Consider the following 24,877-nt stretch of genomic DNA (forward strand, 5'->3'; position numbering starts at 1 on the left):
CCACACAATCTGTCTTCCTTTTCAAAAGCACGACATTTCCCTGTTAACCTTCTGCCTAGCTCTTTCACCTGCTGTAAATTTCACTGCACCTCTCCAAACCCTTCTAGGCACCAAGGCTATTGCCATCATTTAAGTCCATGACCATGATCTTCTAATCATATCCAGATCCTTTTTCATTTCTTTATTCAATCCCAGCCCTGACAGCTGCACCAGATCATTTTCGCCTAAGTGTAAGAGTAATACATTTGGGCAACATCTAACTGTCACTAGATTTGATGAACAAGGTAGCAATTGTCTCCATTTCATTCCCCCCTTTCCCAACCGTTCAGTTTTCACTTCATCACTCTGGGACCCCAAATTCCTTCCAAAAGGTCTGCGGTCACCCTGCTTTGCAGACCACTTAATGAACGAGTGTCCCACTATCCAAATGGACAGAAAAGCTACCGTTGGGCCTGCCATGCAACCTGAAAGAAGAGAAAGGTGTTAGATAGGCCTCACAAGGTAAGCATCCTCAATTTCTCCAATATAGCGAAAACAACAGTCAGATGCCCAACAACCCAGTCTTTTCACCTCTATAACTAAAAAAAACAATCTTACAGCTTCAGATGCTGCGCCAGTGCAAAAGGAATGAGTACCAAAATGAAAAGGGTCTTCAACAATGTGAAAGAAGGCTTTTCGAAAAAAAAAACAACACCTGTAAAGCCATCACCCTAGAGCCATTTTTTGAATGCTTGAAATCTTAACTAGTTATCCACTGGACACACTGACCCTCCATTTCTGTGTAGAGACACTGTTGGGGCTTTCCTCTTTGATCTCTCCTAGACTTTTCCAAGAATATGGCAAATGCATTCTCCTGTTGAATTTATGTGTTCCACCTTCAGCCCCTCAGTACAACTTTAAGCTAAGAGTTCTGATACTCTAAAATCCCCCAAAACCAACCATGACATGCATAGCTTGAACAAAACTTGTTCATAATGTGAAAAACAAACAGCTCCCAAACTGTTTAACAAACTTACAAGCAATTTCATGGAGATAGGATCCCTAATTAGCCAGACTCTCTGATTCTCTGTTACCCAACCTTGTAGGAGTCTCCTTCCCATTTCCCCAGCTGAAAGGTTCATATCCCCAAAATAATTTTCCGTTAAAACTCAGACCCACCAGTTTACTAGCAATAGTTGTAGCTGAAATGTTTTTTTTCAATGTTATGCATCATAAAAGATAGGCCATCCTCTCTTCGTTGTGAGCAACCTTGCTCTTCATGGTCCCTGCGAGACGCACCCATACTCAAGAATTCCTCCCAAGCCCTTCTATAAGCTGTTCTAGTGCTCTGTGCTAGAGACTTTGCAATTAATTCCAACATGCTCAGGCTGCTAGCTCCCATACCTCCTGTGGGCCCTGTGATTTCTGCAGTTCCTTTCCGGGTGCCAAACCACTGAATCTTCACCACTGCGAATGAGACAATGAGTCTGCTATGTTATTGTTCACACCCAGCATGAATCTTTGCAGTAATCTTAACAGGTGCTTTTCTTTAACCTTCTGACCATTGACCAAGTCCATCATTGTCTTGTTGTCAACGTTGAAAGTAACTGTTTTGTTCTTTAGCTGCTTACCTCAGACTGCTAAGCAACTAACAAGGGAAAAAACTCAAAGAATGCAATGCTCCTTTTCTCCTTCATCCACTTCTCTGGCCATTCTTCTGCACACCGTCTGCCATCCCAAAATACGCCATTGGCTTTGGCCCCAGCCGCATCTGAAAAAATCTGAACTGTCCAAACAAAATTCAAATCCAAGGATCACATGGTTATACCATTGAAACTTCTGAAAAACATTACCCAGACCTCAAAATCTGCTCTCGTAGCTGCTGTGATCCTAATCCTGTGGTGTGGTAAATGAGTGCCAAATATTACGAAACCAAGCCTCTTGCAAAATGACCTCCCTGCTCTCACCAGCCTACTAGCAGATTGAGGAATCCTAGCAAATGCTGGACTTGGTGTAACTATAATTTGGGTGCACTTAATGCATCTTCGAGCATCTCAATGATCTCCATAACTTCTTCTTGAGGCAGCCTCGCGTCCATTTTCACTGTGTCCAATTCTATCCCAAGAAAAACCAAGCAAGTACTCTGACCCTCTGTTTTCTCCACAGCTAACGGAACACCAAAAACTGCTGCAGTGGCCTGACATTGCCTGACAAGGCCTTCCCAAACAGATGTTAACATATCAGGCTTACGTCCAGTATCTCAATTTACTCCACAGATAGAGTCTTTGGGACCAGAAGTCCAAATCTTTGAAAAAGCCATGTTAAATAAGCTGACTCATTTGCTTAGATTTATTCCAAAGCCACAGTACAATCTAGAAAAGGATGAGAAATTGGCTTTGAAAAGATTACAAGAGAATAAACAGATCACCATCAAACCTTGCGATAAGGGAGGTGGTATTACTATTTTTGATACAGACCAAGATATTGAAAAAATGTCTTACATGTTGCAGTGTAAAGAATTCTATACAAAGGTATCTCTAAATCCAGAAACAAGAATTAAAAACATGATTATGGAAAGAAACCTTAAAGCTTTACAACAAGAGGTTATTTGTAAGAAAGAGTTTGATTTTCTTACTCCAAAAAACACTTGACTTCCAGTAATTTATGGTCTTCTGAAGATTCATAAAAATACCACAAATCCACCCATGAGACCGATTGTCTCCATGATAGGTTCGGCAATTTAACCATTGTCTAAATATGTGGACAATTTTTTAAAACCGTTAGTTTTGGAACTTCCCTCCTACATTAGGGATACCAGTCACATCATTTCGAAATTGGAAGGCAAACAATTTAATCCTAACATTGAATTTTTAGTCACTATGGACCTAGAGGCATTATATGGTAACATTCCACAAGAGCAAGCCCTAGAATGCGTGAAACACAGTCTACAAAATATGCAATCCAAACCACTTAAACAATTTATTGAGGACTGCCTTGAGACAGTTGTGTACAATCATTTTTTTGAGTTTAACACTACTATCTTCCATCAAATAAAAGGAGCTAGCATGGGAGCAGCATGCGCACCTAGTATAGCCAATTTATATGTGGGATTGTTTGAAGAGAAATTCATTTACAATGAAGTGGCCCCATTCTATGAGAATATTACACGATGGTCACGATATATTGATGACATATTTTTTGCCTGGAAGGGAGAATTAGAACAACTCCAGTAGTTTTTTACCTGGTTGAATCTATGTGACAACAATCTAAAATTCACCATGAAATATGATCGCAACCAGGTAGAATTCCTAGACATATGCATTGCCCACAAAGAGGGGGTCCTTTCTATGTCCCTCTATGTTAAACCTACAGCCAGAAATACATTATAGCATTTTGAAAGTTATCATCCTGTTAGTCAAAAGCAAAATATTCCATTTAATCCGTTTCTGCGAGTAAGAAGAAACTGTACAAGTATGATGGATTACATAGCGCATTCAAAAATCCTAGCTAAAAAATTCCTACTCAGAGGATATCCCCCTAAACTAATTAGAGATTTTCTAAAAAGACCGAAATACTACGACCGTCAGGCAATGTGCCAAAAAAATCAAAAGAAAGCCAATAATACACTAGTCTGCTCCATTCGCCACTCTAATATCAACGATAAGATTAGGAAAATCATTAATTCTCAGTGGCATATTTTGAATGTGAGAACAGATCAGCAACTACTTGAAAAACCACTTTTTGCTTTCAAGAGAAACCAAAATTTGAGAAATATTTTGGTCAAATCTGCGATGAGAACGCAAAGCAAACTGGTACAAAAATCTATTTGCGGTTCAGAACCTGTGAAAGGCAACCACAAATGTGGAACATGTGGAGCATGTAAGGGAGCGATAACATCAAGTACCATTACATACAATAACAAGAATATCGAATTAAGAAACATGTCAAACTGTAGACCTAAAAACTTAGTTTATCTCATCTTATGCCCGTGTAATTTAGGCTATGTGGGTGAAACATTGAGGGAGTTCAGATTTAGGTATTATGAACATAGTTCTGCATGTAGAACTCAGAAATTGAATGCCCCTTTGGTCTCACACTGGCAGGAGTGCAAACACAAAGAAGAAGATATTAAATGGATAATTCTGGAAAAAATTGTATCTAGTGACACAGAAGACAGTGAAAAGAAAAGGAAAAAGCGAGAAGTGTTCTGGATTTTTTTTCTAGATACATACAAAAAAGGATTAAATGTGGAAATACCATGGCAAAACGCAATTAGTTGATGTCCTCATTTGTACGAGGTTGGATTGGGACAGCAGTCCAAATCTATTGACCTGACAATATAGACCTGTAAAATTGTTTGAGGGTATCTTGGTATACGTCCAAGACGTTGAATAAGCGTAGGTTCGACTTGATGTTTGAGTACACATTTGTGGTTTTAGTACACTTTTGTGTACAGAACAACTGTTATGTCTTAGAAGTGCTACGAGTAAGACGTGTAAACTATACAAGACAAAATATTTACCCCAAAGCTATTGTTCCTTTTTGTAATTGCCATTATTTTTTAAGTAAGGGCTTAGATACAGGGAGGTGGAAATAAGTGTGAATTGCACTTTCCTTCTTGATGCATGTTCCAAGATGGCCGCCATGAACGCGGTGGTCAGTTTTTTGGTTTTAACCTAGTCCTTCATTTATTGTAGTGGACATTGTTAGGAAATGGACTACAAGCGTCGCGCCGAAAAACATTTGGTAAATCAGTATATCTGACACACATAGAGAGCAGTCGGGGATATCAGCGCATCACGCACTTATTGCAATATCGGCAGTAAGTAGATAAGATTCTGGTATAATCGGATGCTAACTTAGAGGCTTATGCAGGGTTTGTTTTAAAGATTGTATATATATGTTTATTTGGTTTAGTCACTTTGTGTGGTGTAGCTGTTTATAAATGAGCCTTTTGGTAATTCCTTTTGGCATACGTTAGTAGTTTTATTTTGAGGTTTCTTGGCTAATATAGGTTAACAATTGACCATGACGGGAAAAGCTATTTTAATTTGGAATTCTTTGCTTTCAGCCCATGATGTTCGATATTGAGCATTTCGAATTGGAATTTTCACCCGAATTTGGATAATGATGCAGAGTGATTAAAAGAGAGGTAACAGTGTTTTGCCTAAGATGTCATCCTTTTCTAGTTTTATGAGTCAAGGTCTGCCACAGGTGAATTTTAAGGTTGAGGAATTATGTTAGGCACTTGTGTTGGTTTTGGGACAAGGGTGCTTTTGGATGCTCGGTTGGCTATGTTGTCACTTTTTCATGGTGAAGGTATTCTATTTTTTTTTTTTCTTTTGAGAGACACCTCCAGCACATCAACAGCTTTGACCACTTGGTTGCATGCACATTTGTGTTTGAAAATATGAGTAAGACATAGTTAAGAACAATGTTTAAGTAAAATATGGTTTATTGGATTATATTTATTTGTTTGTAGACATTATTCCAGCCTATAGGTGCACGATTGTGTGCAGCCCTGAGGAAGGTGGTTTAAATTATCAGCATTTGGTGGGATCCACCGAAACGTGCGTCGGCAAGGAATACTAAGGCTGGCACAGAAGGTTTCTATCCATATTCAGTGGCCAACAAGGTTGAAGCTGATATAATATAAAAACTTCTTTGTATGTATCTGATTGGAACTATATGGAAACATATTGGAGTAAAAGACACTGATGAGTGAAGGACAATTCAAAAACTGTGAAAAGCAAAGTTAACCGATATTACTGACAAAGGAAGATTCAGATACAGACTGTTTTGAGCTGATAGATTATTTGAAAATGTATATTTTTTTATTTGATATTATGTGTATGTTTTTGCAAGCATGACATTTTTGATATATGGTGTAAATATTAGTTGTCTGTCGTAATTTGTCTTATCTGTTGTGTTTATGTGTTTTGTCTCGAGCCTTTTATGTGTGGTCCTAGTTTGGTTGTTTTTTCATGTCTGATGTTGAGTTTATATAGGTAATTGCTTATTCTTTATTATTATAAAAAATAAAATTAATTTTCAAAGTATTATGACACACTAGTTTTTTTTACCCTTAGGTGTTTAGATATGTTCTAATTAAAATTTGAGAGAGAAAATATTTCTTTAGCATATACTTTATTCCTTGGTTCTCTCTCTGTATTTCTTGCAGGTACCCCTTTACTTAGTTTCCGTGGCCTGCACCTACTAACAAAAAGTCATCCAGATAGTGTGTGATCAGCTCCATGCCTGTCATGTAAGTGAAACACCATTATAAAAGGGTACTAAAAGATTCAAACCAGCTACAAGAAATGGCACAACCCATTGGCAAAACCTTATCAACATACAACTTGTTATCAAACTGAATCCCCAACAGAGAAAAGTCCAAAGGATGCACTGGGAGCAGCCGAAATGCCGACTTAATATCACATTTTGCTAATTCTGCTCCTGGACTCACTGTGCGCACAGGTTTGATAGCTACATCAACGGATGCTAAATAAACTGCAGCATCCTCCCCTGCTATGCAATCATTAACAGATAAACCTTGTGGCCAGGACAGGTGATGAATCATGTGAAATTCTACCTTGCTGTTTTTCGGAACCACTCCCAAAGGAGATATCATTTGGTCAGGTAAAGACCAAAAGTCAAAGGGGCCAGCCATTCCACCTTCCGCCACCTCCTTGCACAGTTTTTCACATATTATGTTGTGATGTTCCTTTACTGACCTCAAGTTATCAGCAACCCTTTGTACTCTTGGACCTTGATAACCCAACCTAAAGCCTTTTTTAAATCCCCATTCCAATCTCACTGTCTCCTCTCTGTTGGGATAGGACTGTAACCAATACTTTAAAAAACCCTCAATCTTAATTGGTGTAAAAGCCCTTGTAGTCAGATTGAAAGGTCCCCTTCTCCCTCTACCTTGTACACTTGTGTCCGTTCCTCCTTGTTCATCAAAACACTACAAGACTGCATACTTACCTCTGCATTTTGAGCATTTGTGCTTGTACCTGCATGGATTCATCGGACAGTAGCCCCTGTTGAATCCCCAGCGGGCACCTGAATTGAAATTCTGTCCCCTTCCCCATGAACACACCCCGCTGGGGTGGATTTGTTAAGAAAGGGCTGATGCTGTACCACCAAACCACTGGCCGTACGGGTAGTAGGCGGGGGCCTCTGCAGATATATCTATTGAACCCACAGTTCGTTATCTACCTCCTCCCATGGTTTTTCGGGTATCAATACCATTCTTGCCCGTAACTCATCATCATAGTGTAACCATGCAAAGCCTCCAAACTCCATAAGCGCCTTTCTAATGGTATCTATATATTTGAAAATAGACACTACCCTCTCAGGGAATTTTTCACAATATACACTGGCAAATATTAAGAACGCTGATGTCCATGTGTCAATTGTTGTTGGTACTCTAGGGCCCATATTCATACTTTTTTAGCGCCGCATTTGCGTCATTTTTTTAAGCAAAAAATGACGCAAACTTACAAGTATTTTGTAAGTTTGCGCCGCTTTTGCATCAAAAAGTGGAGCAAATGCAGCGCTAAAAAAGTATAAATATGGGCCTAGGTCTCTTAGCTAATTCCCGCGCTTCTTCTTTAGACCCTTCTTTAGAATGTATCTCCTTATGTAAAAGCTTATACACATCCACATATTCCCCCTTCTATATTTTCTCCTTTGTCTCCATGCTCAAATGAGCCTCCAAAGGCATAGATAGCTACATATATGGCAGCTGTTTTAGGCCTCCCATTCTGCTCTTTGCCCCCTCTTCGGTTGTCTTCTTTACTTTATCCAACCCCACCCTGGTCACATCACCCACTTTACCTTTAGATTTAGATTCCTTCTTTGGCATCTGATTCTGTATCTTCTTTACCTGCCTCCTCATCTTCAGGTCTAGATTTGGTCCCCACGCTTTTATCCATCACCATCGAATCTGTCCCTTTGTGCACTTTTGTAATGTCCTCACGTTCCTTTTTCCCCCTCCAACTACACCACCATTGTGTCTCACCTGTACTTGGTCTGCCCGTTGCCTCTGAAGATATTCTACGCCATCCACTCCTCCCTTGCATTCTCTTAACACCCCTTCTTTTTCATTCTGTATCCAAAGTAGTTGGTCCAACCTGCAAGATATGATCTTTGGACACAATTTTAGCATCCCTCCCAGATCCCCCTTTCTTTGTTGCCTCTTCGGCTTTATTCTCTTTACTCTCCTTCCTATATTGTATTTCCCCTTCTTCAAGGTCCTTCTCTTCATCATAACAATCCAACTCATTTCCGTGATCTCTTCAACCGCACCAAAACTCACACTTGACGCTCCCCATCTCCTACACCCCATCAAATCTTCTCATTTCAACTTTTTTGCTGTCTGCTGCAGATGATGCCAACTTTTTCTTTCCCACGCTGTCAGAACGGTTGCGCCAAACCTCTCCCTCACCTCTTGCTGGTCTTTCCAAGTCGCCTCCAACTTGGCCGGCTGCACCTCACTGCTTCTGCTCTTTTCATGCAGCATGCTCCCACTGACACCCTGCAAGTCGCCAAAACCAGCAGGGGCTGTGGCCCTCAATTTGCCCTGACATATAGTTGTCCTACTTGTTTCATAGTCCTCAGACATTCACAAACATCTACCAGCACCTGTGTGAGCTATCAGCTCCATTACAACCTTAGCAACTTTTTCTTTTGGCACCTTCACCCCTAAATCTTTCTGCATGTTTCTATTATCCCTGCCACTCTCAACTGTGATCTGACTTGACCCCTCTTCGCTCCTGCTTGCTGCGTTATTGCTTTTAAAGGATGCTTTTTTCAAACTTTTCCCTCCCCTCCACACCCTCTTTCAATGACACTTTTACAGGAATATGCGTTCTGTCTCCAGCCAGCGCTTATTCCATTTCACTGTGCCCAGGGCTGCTGTAAGTGCTTAAAATAGGCACATTTACTTTTCCAACATCACGGCTCGCGCTACACAAGGTGCTCTCACTCAGCGTCACCCCCTGCTGGCCTGAAACTAACTCCGCACAACCAGAGGGTGGGGCCAATGCAGAGGCCTGTTGAGAGCCTTTGACCTCTTCATCTAAAGCCCCGGGGTCCTCCTTTCATTAGCTGCACGCTTCCCGGCTGGCGCTGGTGTGCACCCACGACCTCTGCCTCCCTTCAAAGGAAATGCAGACGATACCGGACGTGGTAAGAAATTAATGGCTCCTTCATTCCCCACATCAGCACTCCACTCCCATAGGCAACAAGCATGTTCACCTTTCTGTCAGTTTTGTGGTGGTTGCGAGTAAGCCCATACTGCTGCGACGCCACCTTCCGACGCGCGCTTTTGGTGTTCTAAGTCAACCCAAGCTTGGGACTAAACGCCTGGCTGAATAAGGTCTTCTCTTCCCGCTTCACAGCCCCTCAGTGCCTCCCTCACAGCAGCTGCTTTATCCGCCATTATAAATGACAATTACATTCTTCTATCACCAAAAATGTCTTGAACCTACACTATAAGGCCACAGCTTCGGAATGACACACAACCCTAACTGCTAATACTTTAAAACAGGCTCCACCCCTTCGCTACACTGACCAATTGGCATCCCCCACAGGCCTGAGCTTCACCACTCACCCGCAGTAACCTGGGGGTGGACATTCGATGGATGCTACCCCCAAGAGCGCCCAATCACACTCAGTCTATCTTTTTTGACAGGAGATGCACATCTCTGCAGTAGAGCTACCGGGCCACTTTAACATTGTATCCACTCTATTTTTTCCAGTCATGGCTCCTACTTTTCGCCGGCATTCTGTGACAGTGGCTTGGTCCCTCTATGAATGCCAGACCAGCAGGTGATGAGCCAAGACACATCCTAACAATAGGTGAGTGGAGAAGTATGAAAGCGGACGATGCTTTAGCCAAGTCAGGGTATGTGCACCCTGGCTTCAACCCACGCCCCAGCCAGCTGCCTCTACCCACATTACCCTACAGGCCATCAGGGGAAGAAGGCGTTCAGTGAGAGAAGGGGTGGGCGGAGAGGGCAGGTGTATTCTTGGTAAGAGGGACTTCTTTCTGTTTGTACAGTTTCTCCGACACCCTCAACCTTCCAGACAATGGTATTGAGCTCTTAGGTCACTCATATTCCACTTGGAGAGACAGGCGGGCAGGGTGCCTATCCGACTACATCTAGGCTGACCTCCTAGCAGTCTTGCACACATACCTATCAGCTGATACAAACTGCTGCTGTGGAGAAGGAGAGGTGGACAGGACTCTTCTACAGCAGGTTGCGCCCCAAATGTTTGGGGAAGAAGTTTTCAGCTGTAAAGTTGACTCTTTCCATCCGCTGGAGCCACAGACTGCTCAACGACCAGTGGCCGTAGTTGACTTCTGAGCCACCTTTGCCAAGGCACAGTGCCTATAGTGCCCCCATTAGTACCAGCCACCTAAGGAGAACTTGGAAGAATGTTGCTGGAATGGAGAGCACATAAATGCAGGAGTCGCCAGAGATTACCCCAATTCCAGCCTTTTGATTGGTTAGCTAGTTTATGGCTTCAAGCTTAGCAAGCGTCGAGTCCAGCATGGCAGGCTCAGGCTCTTATCCTTCACAGGTTGATTAAATCTGCCCATTAACTTGGAAACCTGTTATAGCTGGCATTCATGTGTCAAGCAACAATTAAATTAGTGGTACTAGTCATATAAATGTTTGATGCTGGGCAAGGGGCTGCTCCTCGGAGCTTTGAAGCATTCCCAAGGCACCGTATTACTATACATTCAATTCAACATCAACTAACACCATAAAACCTCCTCACTTAATATGATAAAACCTCCTCCCCCCGTCATCCCTCTTTTCTTTTCTCTCCGTCCCACATACTTCTTACATCTACCCTTCCCCTACAGGGTTATCTGCGGCAGTGTAAAGAGCTATAATATAAGACGGTGTCTTCCTCACTGAAACAATTATCTTCTACAACACTAGGCACCAAAGGAAATGGCGCCCTAGACCCTGGTACTCCTGTGGTCGAGCTCATGAGACAGCTTGCTCTGGAGGTGCCGCCATCTCAGACGCAAAAGGTGCCGCCATATTAGGCCCCTGACTTCTGGGACATCCTAGCAAATGGGGTGCCGCCATCTTAGACCCAGGGACCTCTGTGAGCTTGATCAAAGGACAGCGGACACATGAGCTGTCATCATTTTAGCCCCTTGTAAATCCTGTGGTCAGGTAAAGATCACAGCTTTCATAGCTGCGGCAACTTATGAACTCTAACTACAGCTGCAGAGGCTTCACTGAAGGTATGTTCATGTGGTGACAGTTTTACTTCCTTTTATTGTTTACTCGAATTCTGGATTTACTCTGTGATTTTGGGTTAGGCTTCGAGGCCCTGATGTACGAAAAAAAGGTTAATAGCAAAGCGCTTGCAACCTGATTTGTCACTGCGAAGAGATCTCAACGCAAGCCTCTAAAATAAGGGGTCCGATGCACTAACATATTGGTCCAAAAAGTGGTTGCAAATAGCTCACCAATGTTTTCTGACCAGTCTTTAATTTTGTGATAGGACCTACCTATTAACAGGTCGCGTTACAAAATCTCCAGTCATGGGGTGCAGAATGGCCTGCCTAATGAATATTAATTGGGCAGATCATCTCATTACAATTCACAATTAGAAGCAGTTCACACACCTTCGTAACTGATTTGGATGAGTAAGCAAACACGTTTGCAATTCAGAAAGGGCTTTCCAAATCGCAAAAGGTTTTTACTACATTGCGAAATATTGTATGGTCGCAAACCCTATTATTCGACTGCTCTTCCTGATTCTTAAGCAGCGCATGACAAATAGTGTATCACAAACCCTAAACCAGTCACAATTTCCGAATGCCTGCGATTCGCAATTAGCAATTTGTTATTTAGCGATTGCGGCATATACAGAATCGATATTTCATGCCCATTCCTGTGTGTATTTATCAAGGAAGGATTTGCATTTTGCAAGTTCGTATTTCCCTCAAATTACAGATCGCAAATCGATGCGTCCCTACATACTATTTCGTGGTGTAAAAAAATATCATAATTGGCTGTTTACATGAGGCTTGTATTCCAGCAAGAACGTATAGGTTAAAGCCCAGCCGAAGGCGGCATGGGGTGGATATTGGCAGAAAGACTTGAGTGTGACTCAGCTCGGACAGAAACAATGCGGCGAGGCTTCCAGTGGGCCTGCTGAGGGGGCGAGGGCTAACATCAGTCAGTGTGAGGCAGGCAGCAGTGATGAGCTGTGAACATGATGGACGCTCTCCCCGTTCCACTCCACCTTTCCAACTCAGGTGCGGATGTGCTCTCAGCTCATTTACACAAATCTCGTGTCCCAAGGTTACACACAAAAATCCTGCGCTCCAAGGTCACACACATAAATCATGTGCTCCCTCACGCACAGGCGCATGGCATTCTCATTTTACACACAGGGTAGCAGCAGGGTTGCCGTGGGCCCTGTTGCAAGTAAAGAAAATGGGCCCCTGTTCCAGTGGTTGGGTAAATAAAAACAAACAAAAACGGACACGTTTGCATTAGGCCTGCACACCTTTGAGGACTTGCACCACTGCACCCGCTGCATTAATGACAGCTGTTCTCCCACTCCCCTGCATCTCTTCATACCTCCATCACCCAGCATCATTCCCTAAATATCTCCATTCCCTCCGTATCACATTATTTTTCACCTTTAGCTCAACTCCGCTCTTTTTCTGTCTCTCTACTTTTCTCTCCCCCTTTCCACTGATGGCTATGTTCCCCCATAGTTCACTGTCTACCTTTTCTCCTGCATATGTTTTCCCTTTCACTCTATTCCCTGATTCGCTTCTGTTTCCCATATTCCTCTCATATCTCTACAGCATTCCTCGTATATTTCTATTCTACCCTCCTCTCATTGCCTCTGTTGCTTACCACTTTCCTCCCTTCACTATTGAGAAGGAGCGTCTCTTTCTCACACCGCATGAGCTGCTCTCAGCCTGCGGACTTGAAGTGCTGTACTTCCTGTAGGCACGCGGTGCGCAGCAATGCGCCTCAAAAAAGACTGCTGTCCTACTAACAGCATGGCCTCTGAACAAGGGGTTTCTACAAAGAAGATATTGGCACGCACTGGCACCCCTTCCCCCTCAAAAGCTCTGCGCTGCTTAGGCAACCCAACCCTCCACGATCCCAAAGGAGCATCAACACCTCGTTGGAGAAGCGAGGACCCTTTCTTCCCCATATGAAGTAGCGGATGTCCCACTGAAGACACAGGATCTCGTCCTGGGGAATCGATGTAGATAGGCACTGGAAAAGATATAGTTGTTTTGGCAGGAGGGACATCTTGGCTGGGTTCAAGCGACTCTGGCAGGAGACCTAGAGAGGTTTCCATTGACGCAGGTCAACCAATGCAGATTTTTGGTATTCAGGCCAGTTAACCATTGTCCAGGTGTTCAGGGTTGGAGTGAGGAGGAGGCCTTAGTGCTGGATCAATCTACGTGCCCACTGAAAAGGTGTAAAGGATTGAATGGTCTGTAATTTTGATGGGGGGATAGTTAGGTTCAAGGCCTACTGCTTTGTCAGATTGATCTTGAAGCCTGAGACTCTTTCAAAGGCTTGGAGAACATGAACAAGTGCCTGGAGAGCAGTCTCTGGCTGTGAAAGGGTTATTATGAGGTCATCAGCAAATAGGGTGACCTTGTGGGTCTGTCCACCGAAGGGTATCCCCCCTATGTCTTCTGTTTGACTGATGGTGATTGCCAGGGGCTCTACTGCCAAGGTGAACAGGAGTGGGGAGAGAGGGCAGCCCTATCTCATGCCCCTCTGTAAGTGGATGGTGTGAGACAGTTCTCCGTTAACTCTGATTTTTGCGGTGGGTGAAGGATAGGGGGCCATACACTGCCCAACCTCCTCGAATATTACTGGGCGTCACATCTTCAGTTTATCTCAAGTGGGTGGTGCGGGAAAGTGACAAGCACTGGCTGCACATGGACTGCGTGGAGGCTTGTCATCCCCTTTGGGTCACCCAGTATTAAAAAAATAATTATCTTTACCTGGTCCTTCATTTCAAACACTCACCAACAACAGGCATTCCAGGATGTTCTTTTTTCAGTGATGGCCGCTTGGGTTTTGAGTTCTATTGTGACATATAAAGAGTGCCGGAGGTAGCTCTTAAATTATGGCTGTTAGCTCCTCTGGGACATGTATTAGGCTTATCCTGAGAGAAGTTCCTGGCTCCCGATGACATTGGTTGTGTCACTAAAGCCAAGTTCTAAGCTCAATGTGGCGCTGCGGTTTGTGAGGTAGACTTTGTATTCTGTAGAATACAGTCAAATAACAGGATGGTACAGTAAGTGGCCCTGGGGTGAGGATATCATCCCTTGATTCAGAACAGAAAGGCGCAGGCACAATAGTACTGTTGGGGAATGATTGTAGTGCACTGATTGGCTGTCAGCAGGTGAGTTATATAGTCATTACTTCTAGAAGGGATTTGAGAGAAATGTACTGATATGAGAAAATGAGCGCAGACAGTAGATTCGTTTTGTCAGCTAAACAAGGTTTACTGAAGTCCTATAACATTAGTGGCTAGGAGAAGGATGTGTTTCTGGCAGGTTCTCAACAAATCCTTAATGATTCTGTAACACTGCATTCAAAACAACCTGGCAAGCATCAACAAAAGGGATTTTTTTCCTGGCACAAAAGGTGAAAGAGCAGATGAACACAATCTATTGTTTCACCTTCATTTGGGTTCCATGCCATTTGAGTTAATACTGTGTCCTATACAGTGTGCCTCCTGAGTTAGGAATAGGCATTTGTCACGTTTTAAAATAATGCCAACATCCTAGAACACACTCAGATCGTTTTCTGGGACTAATTTGTGTTTCTGAACTCTTTAAGCAAAATTTAAGATGGCATCTTGAAAGGCTTGCACCCCAGGAATACCAGCCAATGTTGTGTACATTCATTTATGAAAAACGCATGCAGCAGGTCAGTCCTGAAGGTAATCACAGACATTTAAATTCACTAAAATGTGTAATGAACTCTAAAGCTCACAGAATGTGATGATAATGTTGATCTTCAGGCAAGAACTGAAAATAATTTAGCCTCACCCAAATTCACCAGTAACTTGTGAGTCTCTGGCAAACCATGGTGGTCAATGATATTGTTTTTGTTAACAGTGCGAAGATCCACACATAAACGGATCTTGCTGTATTTCTTTCTATCACTGTCAACTATCAAAGTAACCATCAACTTTCCAATTAAGCAAAATCATTCTCCTGGATGATACCATCAGAGGTAAATTTTTGTTTTAAACTCTTGATATCATCCCTCACATTCAATGGCACAGGTCTCACTTTGTGCACCACATGTATAGATTTAGCTTTGAGTATGATCTTGTTTCCAAACTTTTTTATATTGTCATTTAAAAAAATATATATTTCAGGAAATTTCTTAACAATTTTTGAAGCAGGTGTTGTCAAAGTGCTCCATAAGTTAAATTGGCATACTGGGCACCCTGACAGAAGTGTCAGAACCTGGCACGAGCATTTATCATAGTTTTGCCATGTCCCACCACCCCACTATATTACTACCATGATTGGTTTCAACATAGATATTAATTACTGTTTCTACCAAGACACTGAATCAATGAAGTATTCAAATAAATTGATATCTTGATCACCAAATACTTTGGGATGTACATCTGGTTCTCCCAAAGGTAAATAATTGTCCCAGCATTTTGGAAACACTGTGTTAGATAAGATTGTGATGGGTGCACCAGAGTCACCCGTCACAACTTCACCCTGTGGACATTAAGCCTTGGCTGTTACATCCACATCTGACTCACTGGTGAGAACCACTTTGGATAAATCATATGCACAGCCATCTGATATACAATGCTCACAATGACAAGCGTTTTCACACTCGAGCAAACAATCTGGAAATGTCCTTTCTTCCTCCACTTATTAAACCGTTTGCTAAGAGCAGGATAATTTGTATTATTTCCTATGTGAGCTCTGAAGCCACAATTGTAACATGTGCTTACCGCCTTCCTTTGCCCATTTCTAAATGTTTTATCCCTTAAAGAAAGGGCACCCACAGATTCAACATCCAATATGGCCTTAAGAAACATAGTTGGATTGACAGACTGCTCCAGCACCACAGGTTTGCTGGAAACAATGAACATTTTATGTTTTTGGCTGTCAACTACTTCTGACAAGGTTGTGTTACTACAAGTCAAAAGACATTCCTGATTTTTTTTAGAATAGCAGCTGTTACAAATTGGTCTCTACTGTAAGTTTCCAGAGAATTTCCAAAATTGCACATTGAAGCCAAGGGCATCCGGGCCCACTTTATTATGGGGTCTTTTTATATTTGAAAAAAAACTGAACCTCTCCAACAGCACACTTGGCTCCTCAGAAAATGTATTTTTAAGTTTTGCCACTGTTTCGTCATATTCATTCGAACAAACAAATTGACTAGGGGGAGGTTCTAGCTCTGGTAAGTTGTCAAACATGTGTTGCCCTCCTTGTCTAAGTGACTAAAAAGCAGAGCTCCTTCTCTGACTGGTTCAAACTTCATAGCATCAATAGAAACTAGATCGTTCTCAAAGGAATATAGCAATTTTTTCCATCTTATTGGCAGCTTTCCAGGATGTTGTAAAAATTGTGCACTTTTAACTAGATGTTGAGTGGATAGCATAGTGAAAAGTGGGTGAAAATATCAATAAGTAGTATAATTAGAATGTTTGCTGCAGACTTTACAAACATGGTTTGTGAAAGAGGTAATAAAGACTTTAATAAAACAGTTCCCAGGTGTCAGCCACCACTACTCAAGAACAACTTGAAATGCTGCTAAGATTCTGTAGAACAGCTTGAAATAAAGGCAACATCAAACTTAATTAGGCTGCAAGGAAAGAGGTTACTGAGTAGAAAGAACGTGACGAGTCGCTTATTCCTTTTAGTGCAATTGACAAGTCCAATGAAAATACATAGAAGTTAGTGATCTTTTCCTGCTTTAAAATGGCCATCAACATAGTGTCATCACGCACGTGATTACGTCATCGCATTCGGATAAAGCACAACCAAATGTTTCAAATGTTGTGTTGCCGAAAATCCGTGTTGAAGCGACTGCTTCCATGAGCTAAAATCCTACTTGTGCAGTTGGAAGAGATAGGCTGCGCTCAAGCCTCGGTACCGTAGTTCACAAAAGTTTCCTTTCCGTTAACACCAAAAGCAGCAGTGAACCAAAGGTTAAAAGTTAGGGTGACCAGGTGTCCCGGATTTGCCGGGACAGTCCCATTTTTTCACTAGCTGTTCTGGCAGATTTCGGGAAATTTACCTCAGGTCCCGGTTTTTAGAGAGGGTCGCCCGAAAACGATGGAAGGTGATTTTTTGTTAGAGATAGTTACCAGACGTTATCAGAAAGCAATTTAAGTAACAGGCATTATACTGGCTTTAAAACATGCATTTTATATATGTTCTTAGTGCCTCTTCTGTAATTCTATGCTGATGAGCGCTGTCATTCTGCATGCTCGGTTGAAGTAAAATTGTAGTCCTGCTTCTATTATTGTGAAAAGTCCCTGTTTTTGGCTTTGATATTCTGGTCACCCTATTAAAAGTACACCTGTGAAAAACTGCGCACTGATCTACAAAGCTGTAGCAAGCACATGGAGGCATCCACTGAGCACGAAATCATCGATGGAGCATTAGAGAGCGATGTCAGTAAAACATCAAAAAGCCAAACTGACCTACCACGAGAGCCATCCTCATCATCAAATATACTTAGGCAATACCACAAAGCAAGTGTGAAGCAGAAAGAAAGATTATTTCCAATAAAGAGGAAGCTCACGTCCAATATCAACCTCTCCAGTGATTTCCCAGGGCTAACATAATTGCAGGGCAGTTGGATCCAACAACAAAGAGCCAAGTGCACCAGAACATGGAATGCAAATAAAATTAAGCCAGAAAACTAACACCTTATGTAAGTCTCTTTGCATTCTGGCCCTGTGGTTACCAGGAACACATTGAACACATTACATGTATAGTACAGATTCGCCAGTACCATGTCTTAGTGCACCAACAATGTACAATTATTTAGCATGTCACCCTCTAGGAGATAAGTTTGGACATAATCTCAGTATGGATAATTGATAAAAGGTGAAATCAGGGGGCATGACCTGACCAAAGCCTCAGGAGAATGTGCCCTTGATGAGCTCAGATCTAGGGGTCTTCTTGATGTCCAATCTGTGGCTAACACTAGGATGCACGTCTCACACCTGCAAGGTGTTCTTTAGGCGATGCTGATACTGACGATGCCACCTTAACCAGTGAAACTGCCAGAAAAGCAGTTAGTTGAAGGTAAAAGAACCGCCCCATCAGGCTTGGTCACAAAGGTGCTTCAATGTGGCTGCCAGGGAGTCAGATATAGGTTGGAAGTGAATGGATAGAGCTTTTGAGGCTGCAGCAGCTCTTAAAAGGCTAAAAGACGGGACCGCAGAATAATGTGTTCTTACCAAGAAAATGCTAAACAGAGGTGGCGACTCCTCTGAGGGACAAACATTGAGCTGGCAGGTTGACAAAGCATGTTGAGCAATCGAATAGGCGGGTTGGGGCTTTCAGATTACTGTGATATCAACTGGGTGGTCCATGCCAATAAGAGGAACTATCCAAAAAAATGTTAGCCTCAGAGCTACTACTTTGCATGATGTTCACTTAATGGGCAGTTGGTGGAGTTGACCTACCTGAAGATCTTCTGGCAGTTTCGATGGGACTGGATTATGCCTTCTCCCCTGGGACGTGGATTGTGTTTATGCCTCTTTGAGTTGCTCTACTAAAGAAGGCTTCTGCTTTGATTCTAAGGCATCATATCACAGTGTGACACTGAATATCACACTGAATATCACACTAACTATGTTAAAAATAAGCTGAACATGTAAAGGGTTCAACTATTAAATTTATGCTCACCACATCGAAGAACTCGCCAAAAGACAGCACTCACTCAATCTGTTTGACTGGAGAAGCAATTGACGGCCCCATGTCTTCTAAGGTCATGCAGGTGCCAGCAAGAAATTCGGATGTTAGACTCCTGACTCAAGTATTCAGAAAAGATTTAGGGCCAGATGTATCAAGTTTTTGCATTCGCAAACGGTGCGAATCGCAAAAAATCGGCCGTTTGCGAGTGCAAAAACGTGGTCTGCGAAGCATGAAAGGCATTCGCAGACCAAAAATAAGAAATCGCAAAAATTGCGTTTTTTTGCATTGCGACCTGGTTTTGCAAGTTGCATTTTGTGATTCGGTATTTCCAGTAGGAAATTGCGAGGCGCAAAATGCGATTCGCAAAATCCAAGTCGCAAATAAATGCATCAAAAATTCGCTAATTGCGATTTTTCGCAGAATGGCATTTTGCACATGCAAAATACCACTAAGTGAAACCAGGTGGTAACCAGGTGCAACCTATATAAAGAGGCCCAGAATGCCTCAGACACTTTTCCACAATGGCTGCACTCTACGTAATGGTGAGGAGGATGAGGATCTTGGCAGGTTTGAGGAGAGGGAGGAGGAGACAGGAGCGCATTTTCAGAGTGCGCATTACACTTTTTGACCTGACAGAGGAGGAAGTATATGAGAGGTATAGGTTGAACTCAGCCATGATACTTGATCTGATAGCTGAGCTACAACCCAAACTGCAGCGCAGAACACTAAGGACTCATAGCATACCCACCCATGTGCAGGTATTATGCTCCCTCCACCTACTCGCCTCAGGGAGCTATCAAGGGGTCATAGCAGCGGCTGGGGGGGTGTCACAGAGTACCCTCTCCAGATTTTTCAATGCATTTATCAACGCCATGCTAAGCAAACTCCAACAGTACATCAGATTCCCCCACACCCCACAGGAAATATAGCAGACAAAAATAGAGTTTTACCAGATAGCACAGTTCCCCCACGTCCTAGGTGCCATAGATGGCACACATGTGACAATATGTCCACCATCAGTCACAGAGTATGTGTACTGAAACCATAAATACCATCATTCCATGAATATTCAGGTGATATGCAATGCCTCCTATATCATAACTGATCTCGTGGCCAGGTACCCAGGGAGCACACATGATTCGTACATCTTTCGCCACAGCGGCATTCACACAAGACTGCTAGCTGGGGAGTTTGGTGAAGGATATCTACTAGGTATTTTCCCTCTGTACACTGGTGCATTTATGCAGTAGTGACGTCTGATGGCTCACTTACTCATTGTACCCTCCGTTCCTTCCAGGAGACAGTGCCTACGCATTGCGCACCTACATGATGACGCCCTACCTCAATTCCAAAACACCAGCAGAACGGAGATCCAATGCAGCACACAGGGCAACCCGCAACGTGGTGGAGCGCACATTTGGCCTGCTGAAGAGTCACTTCCGTTGCCTCCACAAAAGTGGAGGGGCACTACAGTACAGTCCAGAGACCACATGTAGAATAGTGGCTACTTGTGCAATCTTGCACAATATAGCTACAACCAGGGGCATACCTATAGAAATCAGTTACACTGAATCAGATGAGGATGACGATCCCATACCACCTCTACAGCCAGCAGAAAGGACCAGTGCAGCAGAGGGAAGGCAAAGGCGTGCCGACATCACACACAACCATTTCAGACGTGAGTATTAATGACACAAATCCACTGACAACTGTACCTGTAGTGATATATATTTATTACCTTACGTCAGGTAATGTATGATTGAGAAATAAATGAAACAGGTGATGTCACAAACTGAAAAAAAATAATGACCAGAGTCATGCACTATTCCCTCATAGTGGCAACAGCAGTGTAATGGTGGCAAGAGTCACTTTTTTCTCCCACGCACACCACTCGGGTGCCCAGTTAAGTCACTGGCACCTCTATTGTCACCTTCAGTGGCAGTGCTGTGCCTGGCACTGCGCCGTCTGGTGTCTGCTGCTGGTACGGCAACACTGCTGAGGCTTGAACTGTCCTCAGTGTCCCCCAAGGCTACCTCACTTGGAGTGGCAGATCTTTGTCCCATTATGTGTTATATCACATTTGTGATTTGAACTAGTCCCTGGATAACGTCCCTGCTGCTATGTGCAGCCTCCACTTGCACCGCCACTGCGCGATGGGCGATCAATACAGTGGAAGTACCCATCCTGTTGGAGGACCTGCAGTAGCTGCCAAACATTGTCCGGAATCTGTGTTCCTGTCTGCGCCGGCTAACCCTCTCATGGCGCAGCTTCTGGCAGAGGTCACGGACAGCACTTGTTAGGTCCCTGGTGTCCTCTGAAGCCTGCACCTGTCCCTCACGCAGCTGTATGATATTGCCATTGAGGGGCATATTTATACTCCGTTTGCGCCGGAATTGCGTCGTTTTTTTTGGCGCAATTTCGACGCAAAACTAACTCCATATTTATATTTATACTTTGGCGTTAGACGCGTCTAGCGCCAAAGTCCATGGAGTTAGCGTCATTTTTTAGCGTGGACACCTACTTTGCGTTAATGAGATGCAAGGTAGGCGTTCCCGTCTAAAAAATCGACTCCGAGGCATGTGCGTCGGATTTATACTCCCGGGCAAAAATCACGCCCGGGAGTGGGCGGGTCAAAAAAAATGACGTACGGCCACTTTTGCGCCGTTTGTTAGCGCCTGCAAAAGGCAGGCGCTAAGGGACCTGTGGGCTCTGAAGGAGCCCAGAGGTGCACTCCCATGCCCCCAGGGACACCCCCTGTCACCCTTGCCCACCCCAGGAGGACACCAAAGGCTGGAGGGACCCATCCCAGGGACATTAAGGTAAGTTCAGGTAAGTCATTTTTTTTTTTTTTTTGTGGCATAGGGGGGCCTGATTTGTGCCCCCCTACATGCCACTATGCCCAATGACCATGCCCATGGGACAGAAGTCCCCTGGGCATGGCCATTGGGCAAGGGGGCATGACTCCTGTCTTTGCTAAGACAGGAGTCATTTCTATGGGGGTTGGGAGTGAAAAAAAAATGCCGCAAATCGGGTTGAGGCGCAAAAATTGCCTCAACCTGACTTGCCCCATTTTTTGACGCCCAAGCTCCATTTTCCCCTACGCCGGCGCTGCCTGGTGTACGTAGTTTTTTTTAACGCACACCAGACGGCGCCGGCGGCTAACGCCGGCTAACGTCATTCAATAAATACGGCGCCCGCATGGCGCTTCAGAATGGCGTTAGCCGGCGCTAATTTTTTTGACGCAAAACTGCGTTAGCGCAGTTTTGCGTCAAAAAGTATAAATATGGGCCTGAGTGCGTCCAGTTGGAGATGCAGGCCCATCATGTTTCAGTTGTGTACTCGCAGGTTTCTGTCTAAACTGAGGATCCGCTTATTTTGCAGACACTGCTACTGTAACATAGCAGCTTCAAGGCCCCCGAATAAGGATGGACCCTCACCTGCCTCATGATGTTGTGCCCAGGACTCTGTCGCAATCCTGCGTGGTGCTGTTGTTGGCTGACCCCTGCCCTCCAAACTCTGGCTGCGCCTGTCTGGTGCTGACGGTGTGCTTGGCCCTTCCAAGTGCTCATCAGAGTCGCCGCTGAACTCTGGCAGTGGCAGTGCCCTGGGCCTGCGTCGGACAGTGGACATGTGGAGGGACCCACTGGTGTTTGTATCCGAGGGCTGATGGGTGTCCGTCTCTCCTACACATGTACTTTGTGTGGCTGCTGGACCTGGCCCACCTGCAACAACAATATGCAGCATGCCAGTTCTGTATGTTACATTATCTGTCAGAAAATGGCAATAAAGGTACAGGTACTGCTCTACACGGTGTTGTGTGTGTTGTGTTACCTTGGGTGTCACTATACTTCATTACATTGTTATGCTACTGTCTGTACTAGTTTGTGGACTGCCACTCCCATAATGCATTGTTGTGCTGCTTCTAAGATGTGGACTGGACTACTTCACACACTGCTTCACATTACATGCTAATTCCTAAGGGGCTTTTGTGCATACACATATAGGGTTCCTAACCATCATTGCACTTACCTTGGCTGGTACTCGGTGTGCCAGAGGTGTCGATGTCTGTGACCCTAGTCACAGCTTCAGGGAGGAGTGTAGATTCCAACAGGTCCTCCAATGGTGTTGATGGTGCTTCTGTTTGTGGTCCGCCACCTGTACCCCTGGCCTCCGCAAGTCTCCTTGCCACCCTTTCCTTTGCACGGGAGCGCAGGTCGTACCACCTTTTTTTTATTTCTTCGATGGAGCGCTGTGCCACTCCAATGGCGCAGATTTTGGATTGTATGTCCAGCCATAATCTCCTCTTTTCACTCTCAGGCACCTGGAGTGAGCTTTTTCCGAACAGGCGGTCATGGCTCCTCACCACCTCCTCAGTCAGGACCTCAAGCTCCTGTTCACTGAATTTAAGCTTGTGCTTCCTTTCAGCCTTCTCCTGTCCTTGGCCTGGGGTCTTCATCCTGGCTCAGGTGTGCTGGCTCCTTCTGAGTGCTGCTCTGTGTGGCTGGGCTGCTCTCTCTCAGGATGCTGGTTTGGGTGTGGCACCTGAAACGGCCTGGGATGACTCATTTCCTGCTGGTGATGTCATCAGGCTCCACCAGGTGTGCAATCTCGAACTTTCTCGCATTTTGCGATTTTTTACCGAATCGCAAAAAAATCGCAATTTGCGAGAATGTAAATTGCGATTCGGTAAATGGGCCTCGCAAACCACATATAGGGGGTGATTCTGACCGCGGCGGACGGCGGTCGCCGCCCGCCAAGCGGTTCCCGCCAAAAGACCGCTCCGCGGTCAAAAGACCGCTGCGGTCATTCTGGCTTTCCCACTGGGCCGGCGGGCGACCGCCGAAAGTCCGCCCGCCAGCCCAGCGGGAAACACCCTTCCCACGAGGACGCCGGCTCAGAATGGAGCCGGCGGAGTGGGAAGGTGCGACGGGTGCAGTTGCACCCGTCGCGAATTTCAGTGTCTGCAAAGCAGACACTGAAATTCTCCGTGGGGCCCTCTTACGGGGGCCCCTGCAGTGCCCATGCCATTGCCATTGGCATGGGCACTGCAGGGGCCCCCAGGGGCCCCGCGGCACCCCCTACCGCCATCCTGTTCCTGGCGGGAGAACCGCCAGGAACCGGATGGCGGTAGGGGGTGTCAGAATCCCCATGGTGGCGGAGCGCGCTCCGCCGCCATGGAGGATTCTCAAGGGCAGCGGGAAGTCGGCGGTACACCGCCGACTTTCCGTTTCTGGCCGCGGCTGAACCGCCGCGGTCAGAATGCCCAGCGGTGCACCGCCAGCCTGTTGGCGGTGCTACCGCCGACCTCTGCCATGGTGGTAATTACCGCCAGGGTCAGAATGACCCCCATAGTGATTTTTAAGAAATCGCTAATTCCGAATTGCAATTTTGTTACATGGCCAATTGCGACTCGGAAATAGCGATTTCTTAAAAATCGCTATTTGCGATTCGCAAGCTCATGTTTTCATACATATGGCCTACAGTCGCTCTGAGAAATGGCTTTGTTAAATCCTTATAGGAACATAATCATACCATGTAATAGGTCAAAATGAGATTCAATTATACTTACATTTCAGCTGCAGAGCAAATCCATGGATATGGAAAAATAGCTGCTAGAGTTCTAGAACTTGATCATCAACATGAAAAGATATAAAAGATCAATGACCAAGATCCTGATCCAGAAATGATAACCTTATGATTAGTCGCTAACTCAGAATTTGATACTTCTGTCCAAGGTTTGTTTCATAACCCTATGGATAATCCAAATTACTGATTGATTGAGCTACATAAAACACACAGGGCCATATTTATACTTTTTGACGCTAAACTGCGCTAACGCAGTTTAGCGTCAAAAAAATTAGCGCCGTCTAAGGCCATTCTGAAGCGCCATGCGGGCGCCGTATTTATAGAATGGCGTTAGCCGGCGTTAGCCGACCGGCGCTGCCTGGT

At 44.4% G+C, this 24,877-nt stretch overlaps 1 long non-coding RNA gene across 2 annotated transcripts; it reads left to right on the forward strand.

The window, feature by feature from the left end:
• The first annotated feature begins 4,692 nt into the window (after window positions 1–4,692).
• Window positions 4,693–22,712, forward strand: LOC138283481 (uncharacterized). Of its 2 annotated transcripts, XR_011201266.1 has the most exons (6): window positions 4,693–4,801; window positions 5,051–5,131; window positions 6,161–6,244; window positions 9,747–9,846; window positions 20,226–20,606; window positions 22,310–22,712. It is a non-coding gene; the product is annotated as an uncharacterized lncRNA (long non-coding RNA). The 2 variants fall into 2 exon arrangements; XR_011201265.1 differs by lacking the exon at window positions 9,747–9,846.
• Window positions 22,713–24,877: the final 2,165 nt, after the last annotated feature.

The sequence above is a fragment of the Pleurodeles waltl genome, chromosome 3_1 (assembly GCF_031143425.1).
Source record: "Pleurodeles waltl isolate 20211129_DDA chromosome 3_1, aPleWal1.hap1.20221129, whole genome shotgun sequence".
NCBI lineage: Eukaryota > Metazoa > Chordata > Amphibia > Caudata > Salamandridae > Pleurodeles > Pleurodeles waltl.